Here is a 9,291-nt window from a genome sequence, read left to right as displayed (position 1 = left end):
AACCAAAACAGTTTATCCATTTTTCCCACTCTCCACCACTTTGCCTCTGGCAACCACCACTGTTCTCTGTGTCTATGAGATTGGTATGTTTGGTTTTTTTTTAGATTCCACAAATAAGAGACATCATATAGTGTTTGTCTTAGAGTCTCTGTCTGACTTATATCATTTAGCATAATTCCCTTGAGGTATGTGTATGTGTCTGTTTATTTCACAATTTCTTTGTCTATTCATCCATTGATGGACACTTAATTTGCTCCCCTATCTTGGATACTGTAAATAATGCTGCAATGAACATGGAGGTGCACATATCTTTTCAAATTCGTGTTTTCATTTTCTTTGGATAAATAACTGGAAGGGAAATTGCTGGATCATTTGGTGTTTCTACTTTCAAGTTTCTGAGGAACCTCTATACTGTTTTCCAAAGTGGTTGCACCAATTTACATTCCCACCAACAGTGCACAAAGATTCCCTTTTCTCCATATCTTTGCCAACACTCGTTATTTCTTGCCTTGTTTTTTTTGTTTGTTTTCCGGTACGCGGGCCTCTCACTGTTGTGGCCTCTCCCGTTGCGGAGCACAGGCTCCGGACACGCAGGCTCAGTGGCCATGGCTCACGGGCCCAGCCGCTCCGCGGCATGTGGGATCTTACCGGACCGGGGCACGAACCCGTGTCCCCTGCATCGGCAGGCGGACTCTCAACCACTGCGCCACCAGGGAAGCCCTAAAACAAATTTCTTTAGGGACTTCCCTGGTGGTCCAGTGGTTAAGAATCTGTGCTTCCACTGGTTCCATCCATGATCAGGGAACTAAGATCCTGCATGCTGCATAGCGTGGCCAATAAATAAATAAAATAAAATAAAAATAAATAAATTTATTTATACCTATATCTTTATCTATGCCTGTCTACATACCTATCTTATTGGTTTTATTTCTCTGGATAACACTGACCGATGCAGGAATGGATTTGCATAGAGATTGGCTAAGGTTAGGAATATTGTCTATACTTGTAGAAACGAGGTTTTCTCTATGGAACGCTGACTAAAGTCATTTAAGAATCAAATCCATTAACTTGATCTCATAGGACCACCATGGTGTAACATAAGGATCCAAAGTGATGGGCCCTTGTGAGTTCCCTGGTGGCCTGGTGGTTAGGATTCTGGGCTTTCACTCTCATGGCCTGGGTTCAATCCCTAGTCTGGGAACTGAGATCCCGTAAGCCGAATAGTGTGGCCAAAACAAGCAAACAAATTTAAAAAACCCAAAGTGATGGGCCCAGACCAAGACCTGCTTTTTTAATAAAGCATTTTATTCTTTAATTGAATTTTATCTATTTGTTTCAAGGTCAGAATGTGAGAACTCAGAATGCCATGAGTTATCACAGCAGAGCTCTTTGCCTCAATTTTTCATTTTAATGGCTGTCACTTTTCCAGTGACAGATCAGGCTGTTTGATGTGTCATCTGCAGAAGTGGACCTTATTTTATATATCAGACCTCTCTTCAAATATTGACTCCGCAAGAGAAACAAGCATTCCAAAGTCAACAAGCCAGAGTTGGAAAAATGCATTTCTTTTAAAATCATAACTACACATGACCACAAAACAGTTCGGTCTTCTTTTGGAGACCACATCTATTTCTGCTCCAACTGTCAACACCAGTTAAAATGCTGTTTCCTCTGTTCCCAGAGGAAGAAGCATTTTCAAATTCATATTCATGTGTACTCAAAGTCTTCATTAAAAATTTTATTAGAAGATTTTTCTCACAACACTGATGTAAAATTAATTAATTCCACTAAATGCATGGAGAAAGGGGCAACAGGAGTTTGAGTGACTTTTCCAGGAAGAGGTTCAAAGACTAATAAAGGATTTCTAGACTGTGATTTTGTTTCTGTATTTATTTGCATTTAAAATAAATTTCAAATAATAATGAAAAGTTTATGAGACAATGAATATATCCATGCACTATGTACCTTTCATCTATTCATTTCCCAGGTCTGTGTGAGCTTTTTGAAACAAAATCAGAAAAATGTGTTTACTACATTACCATCCCCTAGGATTTTGGTTCTGCTGCTTTGAACATCAGCTACTACAGAAGGTTCTCTATATAGAACACACTTTATCTTTTCTAGGGTACAAATGCTAAATTAAACATTCTACATACTATCACAAAAGATCACCAAATCAAACTGTTACATGAATAAAAGCAAGTTGCCCAAGAGTATTTACATTGTTATATAAAGTCTGTATTAGTATATATATTTATTTAAACAGGAGAAAATATGGAAGAAGAGTTTTCAGTGGATAACTCAAAGGAGATGTGGGGCTGAGGGTAAAAGGAAACCCTTTTAAAATTCCATATCAGAGAGTTCCCAAGATGGTGGAGTAGGAATACCCTGAGGTCACCTTCTCTCATGGGCACACCAAAATTACAACTATTTACAGAGCGACTATTTATGACAAAGACCAGAACCTACCAGCAAAGATCTTCTACAACTAAAGATATAAAGAAGGAACCACAACGAGATGGGTAGGAAGGGCAGAGTCGTGGTATAGTCAAGACCCATACCCACAGGGGGGCAACTCATAAATAAGAGAATAATTAAAATTGCAGAGGTTCTCCCCAAGGAGTGGGGGTCTGAGCTCTACATCAGGCTCCCCAGCCTGGGGGTCCTACAAGGGAAGACAAGCCCCCAGAATGTTTGGCTTTGAAGCCCAGCAGGGCTTACTTTCAGGAGACCCAGAGGGCTGTGGGAAAGACAGATTCCACTCTTAAAAGGCACACACAAAATTTAACACACTCTGGGACCCAGGACAGAGCAGTTATTTGAAAGGAGCCTGGATCAGACCCACCTGCTGACCTTAGAGAGCCTCCCAGAGAGGCAGGAGGCAACTTGAGCTCACCCTGGGGACACAGACACTGGCAACAGCCATTTTGGGGGAACTCATTCTACCACATGGACACTGGTAATGACAAGCACCATTTTGAAATCCTCCCTCTAGAATATTAGCCTCTGGACCCCACCCCAACCCACCCACCAGCCTGTAGGAACCAGTACTGGGACACCTAAGGCCAAGCAACTAGCTGGGTGGGGACACAGCCCCACCCACCAGCAGACAGGCTGCCTTAAGACTCCCTGAGCCCACAGCCACCCCTGAAAATGACCCTGGCCACCACAGAACCCAGGACCTTGTCCCACACAACAGTGCACAGGCATGAAACCCAGTACCCCTAGAGCCCTGCAGCCAGAGACCCCAGGACACAGCACCACCCACCAGTGGGTAGGCATGAGCCCCAGAATACCCTGGGCCATATATATATATATGAGAGAGAGAGAGAGAGAGAGAGAATACTCCATCCAAAAGCAGATTTTTTTCAAATGCATATAGAACATTCTACAGGATATATCACATACCAGGCTATAAAACAAGTCTCTATAAATTTAAGAAAATTGAAATCATACCAAGCATCTTTTCCAACTACAATGCTATGAGATTAGAAACCATCTACGAGAAAAACAAAAACTTCAAAAAATACAAACACATGGAGGCTAAACAATATGCTACTTACCAACCAATGGATCACTGAAGAAATCAAAGAGGATATAAAAAAATACCTAGAGACAAATGAAAATGAACACATGATGATCCAAAAACTCTGGAATGCAGCAAAAGCAGTTCTAAAAAGTTTAGTGATACAAGCTTACCTCAGGAAACAAGAAAAATCTCAAATAAACAACCTAACCTTATACCTAAAGGAAGTAGAAAAAGAAGAACAAACAAAACCCAAAGTTAGTACGAGGAAAGAAATCATAAAGATCAGAGCAAAAATAAATAAAATAGAGACTAAAAAACAATAGAAAATATCAATGAAACTAACAGATTGTCCTTTGAAAAGATAAACAAAATTAATAAACGTTTAGCCAGACTCATTGAGAAAACAAGAGAGGGTGAAAATCAATAAAATCAGAAATGAAAAGGGAGAAGTTACAACTGACACCACAGAAATACAAAGAATCATAAGAGATTACTATGAACAACTATATGCCAATAAAATGGACAACCTAGAAGAAATGGACAAATTCCTAGAAATATACAATCTCCCAAACTGAACCAGGAAAGAAATACAAATATCAACAGACCAATTACCAGTAATATAATTTAATCAGTAATAAAATAACTCCCAACAAACAAAAGTCCAGAATCAGACCTTCACAGGTGAATTCTACCAAACATTTAAAGAGGACTAAACACCTATCCTTCTCAAACTACTCTAGAATATTGCAGAGGAAGGAATGCTTCCAAACTCATTTATGAGGTCAGCATCACCCTGACACCAAAACCAACGATATCACAAAAAAGCAAATTACACATCAATATCACTGATGAACATAGATGCAAAAATCTTTGACAAAAAATTAGCAAACCGAATCCAATGATACAGTAAAAGGATCATACACCATGATCAAGTGGGATTTATCCCAGGGATGAAAGGATAGTTCAATATCTGTAAATCAATCATTGTGATACACCACATTAACAACTTGAAAAATAAAAATCAAATGGTCATCTCAACATTTGCAGAAAAAGCTTTTGACAAAATTCAACATCCTTTTATGATAGAAACTCTCCACAAAGTGGGTATAGAGGGAACATACCTCAATATAATAAAAGCCATATATGATAAGCCCACAGCTAACATCACAATCAATGGTGAAATGCTGAAAGCATTTTTTCTAAGATAGGAAGAAGACAAGGATGCCCACGCTCAGCACTTTTATTCAACATAGTATCATAGGGCTTCTCTGGTGGTGCAGTGGTTAAGAATTTGACTGTCAATGCAGGGGACACAGGTTTGAGCCCTAGTCCAGGAAGATCCCACATGCTGCAGAGCAACTAAGCCCATGTGCCACAACTACTGAGCCTGCACTCTGGAGCCCATGAGCCACAACTACTGAAGCCCACATGCCTAGAGCCCATGCTCCACAACAAAATAAGCCACCGCAATGAGAAGCCTGTGCATTGCAATGAAGAGTAGCCCCCACTCGCCACAACTAGAGAAAGCCCATGTACAGCAATGAAGACCCAACACAGCCAAAAATAAATAAATAAAATAAAAATTTTAAAAAACAACAAAAACATAGTATTGTAAGTCCTAGCCACAGCAATTAAGCAGGAAAAAGAAATAAAAGGAATCCAAATTGGAAAGGAAGCACTAAAAAATGTCTTTGTTTGCAGATTACATGATACTATACATAGAAAATCCTAAAGATGCTACCAAAAGACTACTAGAGCTCATCAATGAATTCAGTAAAGTTGCAGGATACAAATTTAATATATAGAAATCTGTTGCATTTCTACACACTAACAATGAACTATCAGAAAGAGAAATTAAGGAAACAATCCCATTTACAATCACATCAAAAAGAATAAAATACCGGGCTTCCCAGGTGGCGCAGTGGTTGAGAATCTGCCTGCTAATGCAGGGGACATGGGTTCGAGCCCTGGTCTGGGAAGATCCCACATGCTGTGCAGGAACTAGGCCCATGATCCACAACTGCTGAGCCTGTGCATCTGGAGCCTGTGCTCTGCAACAAGAGAGGCTGTGATAGTGAGAGGCCTGCGCACCGTGATGGAGAGTGGCCCCCACTTGCCACAACTAGAGAAAACCCTTGCCCAGAAACGAAGACCCAATACATAAAAAATAAATTAATTAATTAATAAAAACTCCTACCCCCAACATATTCTTTAAAAACAAACAAAAACAAACAACAACAACAACAAAAAGAATAAAATGCCTAGGGATAAACTGACCTAAAGAGGTAAAATACCTGTACTTGGAAAACCATAAGACACTGATGGAAGAAAATGAAGATAACACAAACAGGTGGAAAAATATACTATGTTCGTGGATTGAAATAATTAATATTATTAAAATGACCATACCACACAAGGTAATCTATAGATTCAATGCAGTCCCTATAAAAATACCAATGGCATTCTCCACAGAACTAGAATAAATAATTTAAAAACTTGTATGGAAACACAAAAGACCCTGAATAGCTATAAACATCTTGAGGAAGAGGAACAGAGCTGGAGGTATCAATCTCCCTGACATCAGACTATACTACAAAGCTACAGCCATCAAAACAGTATCATTCTTGCACAAAGACAGACTTATAGATCAATGGAAAAGAGTAGAGAGCCCAGAAATAAACCCACATGCTTATAGTCAATTAATTAATCCACAATAAAAGAGGCAATAATACAGAATGGAGAAAAGACAGTCTCTTTAATAAGTGGTGCAGGGAAAACTGGACAGCTACATGTAAAAGAATGAAATTAGAACATTCTATAACACCATATACAAAAATAAAATAAAAATGGATTAAACACATAAATGTAAGATTGGAAACCACAAAACTTCTAGAAGAAAATATAGGCAGAACACTCTGACATAAATTGTAGCAATATTTTTTTGGATCTGTCTCCTACAGCAAAGAAAATAAAAGCAAAAATAAACAAATGGGACCTAATTAAACTTAAAAGCTTTTGCACAGCAAAGGAAAACATCCACGAAATGAAAAGAACAACCTACTGAATGGGAGAAAATATTTGCAAATGATATGACCAATGAGGAGTTAATATCCAATATATATAAACAGCTTATACTATTTAAAATCAAAAAACCCCAAACAACCCAATTAAAAAATTGGCAGAACACCTGAATAGACATTTTCCCAAAGAGCACATGCAGATGGCCAACAGGCACATAAAAAGATGCTTATTATCATTAATCATCAGGAAAATGCAAATCAAAACCACAATGAGGTATCACCTCACACCTGTCAGAATGGCTATCAACAAAAAGAACACAAATATTAAGTGTTGGTGAGGATGTAGACAAAAGGGAATCCTCATACTCTGTTGGGAATGTAAATTGGTGCAGCCACTGTGGAAAACAGTATGGAGGTTTCTCAAAAATCTAAAAATAGAACTACCATATGACCAAGCAATTCCACACTTGGGTATAAAAAACCCAAAAACATTAATTTGAAAAGATACATTCACCCCAATGTTCATAGTAGTATTATTTACAATAGCCAAAATACAGAAGTAAACTAAGTGTCCATTAAGAAAAGAATGGATAAAGAAGATGTGGTATATATGTGCAATGCAATACCACTCGGCCATAAAAAGGAATGAAACTTTGCCATTTGCAACAACATGGATGGACCTGAAGGGTATCATGCTTAGTGAAAGATGCCACACAGGAGAGACCAATACTGTATGTTATTACTTATATGTGGAATCTACAAAATAAAACACATGAATAACTATAACAACAACAACAAAAACCAGACTCACTGATACAGAGGACAAACTTGTGGTTACCAGAAGGGAGAGGGAAGGAGTGAAAGACAAGATAGGGGTAAGGGAGGTACAAAGTACTAGGTATGAAATAAATAAACCACAAAGATATTTTGTACCATACAGGGAATATAGCCAATATTTTATAAAAACTATAAATGGAGTAAAATCTACAAAAATTTTGAATCACTGTGTTGTACACCCAAGACTAATATTATATTGTAAATCAACTATTCCTCAATTTAAAATAAAAAAGTAGAAAAATTCCATACCAAAATCAATTGGGGGATAACTAATCAAAACTTTTCAAAAGAGTCAAGGTCATGAAAGATAAGAAAAGACCAAAGTACTGTACAGATTGATGGAGACTAAGGAAAAATGACAACTAAATGTAATATGGTATTGTGGAACAGAAAAAACACATAGTGTAAAAAAATGTGAAATCCAAATAAAAATTGTAGTTTAATTAATACTATTGTACTGGTGTTAACTTCTTGGTTTTGATTAAGTGTACCATGGTTAAGTAAGATGTCTGGGGCCTGATGAAGGGAATTCTCTGTGACTCTTCTGTAAATATAAAATTATTTCAAAATAAAAACTTTAATAAAAAAGGAAAAAGGGGAGCTTATAAAAATTACACTTTCCTAGATCTCACCTCACATGTGATAAAGCAGATCAAGCATGGAAATCTGCATATTAAATATGCTACCAAATGATTCTACTGCATATCAGAGTTTAAGAATCCCTATTCCATGTACTTTGAAAAATGTTTTAAAAATTAAAAACCGTGTTTGAAAAAACTAACAAGAATGTATTTATGCATTACTTGTATAATTAAAAGAAATATGAGAACAGTCAGTGGTTGGGCTGGATGTCAGAATCACGGGGAATTTTTAAAAAACCCAAAGACCGGGGCTTCCGGGAAGATGGCGGAAGAGTAAGATGTGGAGATCACCTTCCTCCCCACAGATACACCAGAGAAATACATCTACACGTGGAACAACTCCTACAAAACACCTACTGAACGCTGGCAGAAGACCTCAGACCTCCCAAAAGGCAAGAAACTCCCCGCGTACCTAGGTAGGGCAAAAGAAAAAAGAATAAACAGAGACAAAAGGATAGGGACGGGACCTGCACCACTGGGAAGAAGCTGTGAAGGAGGAAAGGTTTCCACACACTAGGAGGCCCCTTCATGGGCGGAGACTGCGGGTGGCAGAGGGGGAAAGCTTCGGGGCTGTGGAGGAGAGCACAGCAACAGGGGTGCGGAGGGCAAAACGGAGAGATTCCCGCACAGAGGATCAGGACCAACATGCACTCACCAGCGCGAGAGGCTTGTCTGCTCACCCGCCGGGGTGGGCGGGGGCTGGGAGCTGAGGCTCGGGCTTCGGTCGGAGCGCCAGGAGAGGACTGGGGTTGGCGGCGTGAGCACAGCCTGCAGGGGGTGAGTGCACCACGGCTAGCCGGGAGGGAGTCCGGTGAAAAGTCTGGAGCTGCCGAAGAGGCAAGAGACTTTTTCTTCCCTCTTTGTTTCCTGGTACGCGAGGAGAGGGGATTAAGAGCGCGGCTTAAAGGACCTCCAGAGACGTGTGCGAGCCATGGCTACAAGTGCGGACCCCAGAGACAGGCATGAGACACTAAGGCTGCTGCTGCCGCCACCAAGAAGCCTGTGTGTGAGCACAAGTCACTCTCCACACCCCACTTCTGGGGAGGCTGTGCAGCCCGCAACTGCCAGGGTCCCGGGATCCAGGGACAACTCCCCTGGGAGAATGCACGGTGCGCCTCAGGCAGGTGCAATGTCACACAGGCCTCTGACGCAGCAGGCTCGCCCCGCATCCGCACCCCTCCCTCCCCCTGGCCTGAGTGAGCCAGAGCCCCCGAATCAGCGGCTCCTTTAACCCCGTCCTGTCTGAGCAAAGAACAGATGCCCT

The sequence above is a fragment of the Neophocaena asiaeorientalis genome, unplaced genomic scaffold (genome assembly GCF_003031525.2).
Source record: "Neophocaena asiaeorientalis asiaeorientalis breed wild unplaced genomic scaffold, Neophocaena_asiaeorientalis_V1.1 scaffold26, whole genome shotgun sequence".
Taxonomy (NCBI): Eukaryota; Metazoa; Chordata; class Mammalia; order Artiodactyla; family Phocoenidae; genus Neophocaena; species Neophocaena asiaeorientalis.
This window is presented reverse-complemented; position numbering follows the sequence as displayed.